The sequence below is a fragment of the Halichoeres trimaculatus genome, unplaced genomic scaffold (assembly GCF_033239565.1).
Source record: "Halichoeres trimaculatus isolate MK-OKI-2021-1 unplaced genomic scaffold, fHalTri1.1 fHalTri1_scaffold_6, whole genome shotgun sequence".
Lineage (NCBI taxonomy): Eukaryota > Metazoa > Chordata > Actinopteri > Labriformes > Labridae > Halichoeres > Halichoeres trimaculatus.
Genome location: NW_027437184.1, coordinates 34,927,073 through 34,929,572, shown reverse-complemented (window position 1 = coordinate 34,929,572; position 2,500 = coordinate 34,927,073). Strand labels below are relative to the sequence as shown.

Genomic DNA, 2,500 nt, shown 5'->3' with positions numbered 1-2,500 from the left:
ATCAGTACCTTACAATTATCCTTGTTGCAGCAGAACTCGAAGCAAGTTCCACCTAATGTCTCATCAAGGGCACCATGTGACCAAAAGACCCAAGCAATTTTCTCTTAGTGTGCCTTTTGGCCAAGGAAAAAACAACAGGTCGTGCCTGTCGACAGTGGTGCAGCAGCCGGCAAGGCTGTCTTGTTAGCAGCTGACCTGGCTTCCAGCTCCCCTGACTGCAACTGAGTATTTCCTTCACAGCTCACTGTTGAGTCGTAGGTTCCCCTTCCTGGCTGCAATTGCTATTAGCAATTAAATGTTAGGCAAGCCAGTTGAAACCTGGGTAAGAGGCACAATGCAAAGCCTAGTTACTTCCGCTCAGTTCTTGCAGCAGGAGACAGCGGGCGTCACATAGCTTTGATTTGTCTCCAGAGCGCTTTGCCCAACACTTTGGCTCTGGTGGACTTGATGGGGAGTGTGCCGTGCGATGGTGGTATAGTGGTGAGCATAGCTGCCTTCCAAGCAGTTGACCCGGGTTCGATTCCCGGCCATCGCAGTTTGCACCTGGAGGTGGACTCTCATCCATCTTACCAACTAAGTGTAGCTGTGCATAAGTACGCTTCGAAAGGTATTTTGTGGATGACTGGAAAACATAATCCACGTTTCTTGCCCGACGCAGGAGTTGAACCCTGACACTGCGGGCTCCCGGTGACTGTGCTACATGAAGAGCTTGGAAGTGCCAGAGGGCATAGCTCGGGGCTCTTGACACGGCCCCCTTTGCCTTTCTCTATCTCTGGTCAGAGCCGTAAGATCTCCTGAAATCTTGCACCAAAGTTGTCCGTTTCCAGGCGCGTCGCTGTCCTCTTCTATTTGGTTGGCAGGCACTGGGGAAAGGGGCTTTTTCGAGGAGGCGGGGGTTGTCGTGGCCGAGTGGTTAAGGCGATGGACTTGAAATCCATTGGGGTTACCCCGCGCAGGTTCGAATCCTGCCGGCAACGTTCCCTTATGCCTTCCTCCCCGCTGGACCGTTGCAGTTTCACTGGGCCTCAGTTTCTCACAAAAGCACATGGGTTGAGTCTCCCTGGTAGCCGTGTTAATGAGAGGGTGCCAGCTGACTTGCTCATTTGTACTTTGTGCGGCAGCCCACACTGACTGAGAATATGACGCATGTACTTTGTGTGACTGTAGAAAGTGGTCTGTCACCAGCACTGGTGCAACTGATGACTCTTTTGTTTTAATTTCCATTGCTCTGGGGCACGTCGGCCTCTGCTTGTCTCGTCATTATCAAGGCGGAGAGCTCTAGCAAATCTTCTGGACTATTCTTGTCAGCCATGAATTCCCTGTGGCCATGTCATTTCAGTGGCCTTTTCAACACAGCCAAGGTCCCACAACGAGCCCATGACCTTTGTAAGAGGTGGGGCAGGCTTGGAGTCAGGCTACGAACCGGACCCCAGGCGGTGACACACGTGCATGAAAAGCAGAGGAGGGGGCTAGTGGCGCAATGCATAACGCGTCTGACTACGGATCAGAAGATTCTAGGTTCGACTCCTGGCTAGCTCGTGACCAGTTTTGGCTGGTAAATGACATGTTCCTGGGTCTTGAAATTTCCCCTGGACAACTGAGAAGAGCTTTGTCATTCTGTCATAGTTACACTGCCTTTCAGCGTGTGCGGACTGAGGCCTCCGAAGGCTTCTGTATCAGTCGTGCGGCACTTTTACCAAACTTTCCTTGTGTCAGTTTCCAGTCACCATTCTTCATCAGTCTTTGAGGAAATTTTTCAGAAGCACAAAAACTGAAGTGAGTGAGCCCTGCGTGCAACTTGGGCAAGCCCCAAAGCTTTGTGCAATGACCGGGAGAGAAGTGAGAAAGTTTCACTCAGAATCCAGATGCGATCCATTGGGTCCAGCTGCGATTGCGCTGGCTCGTTGGTCTAGGGGTATGATTCTCGCTTTGGGTGCGAGAGGTCCCGGGTTCAAATCCCGGACGAGCCCGCTCTGTGCTGCTGTGACCACAATGTACTCTGTGCAGGAGGTGGCCTTGTTGAGTAGGCTGGTGGAGTGTGGAACTCTCTTTCAGCACTCAAAAGGAGCACCACTGACCAAAGACAACGTGCACCCATTCCAAGGAGAGCCACTGCCAGCCTGTAACCACATCTGAAAGGATGTACTAGGAGTGGAGCGCTGCCGCTGCTGAGCAGGTAAATAGCCAATGAAAGCTTGAGTTTTCAGGGCAGTGCTCAGTGGTAGTGGCCATTCATGTGTCCATGTGTGGGTGCTTGTGCCATTCCCTCTGGATGTGCCCCCCCTGCCATTGGCTTTTGCCAGGCAGATCTGTGCATTCATTTGGTTCAAAGTTTGAAGCGCTTGTGCAAACTGCAGCCTACTTTTCTCCATTCTCCGCAGTTCTTGCGAGTTTTCTTTCTTCTCAAGAGCTCAAGATGTCCTCAGCCAGCTACGGATGTTTAAGACTATCAAAACAGCGGAGCGCTCCCAGCTAACAGTTGAGCGAGCAAATAATCTGG

General features: G+C 51.8%; 3 non-coding genes across 3 annotated transcripts; all 3 read left to right on the top strand.

Moving 5' to 3' along the window:
- The first annotated feature begins 463 nt into the window (after positions 1–463).
- Positions 464–535, top strand: trnag-ucc (transfer RNA glycine (anticodon UCC)). The gene has a single exon. It is a non-coding gene; the product is annotated as a tRNA-Gly (tRNA).
- A 360-nt stretch (positions 536–895) lies between these two features.
- trnas-uga (transfer RNA serine (anticodon UGA)) lies at positions 896–977 on the top strand. Its single transcript has one exon. It is a non-coding gene; the product is annotated as a tRNA-Ser (tRNA).
- A 921-nt stretch (positions 978–1,898) lies between these two features.
- On the top strand, positions 1,899–1,970 carry trnap-ugg (transfer RNA proline (anticodon UGG)). The gene has a single exon. It is a non-coding gene; the product is annotated as a tRNA-Pro (tRNA).
- Positions 1,971–2,500: the final 530 nt, after the last annotated feature.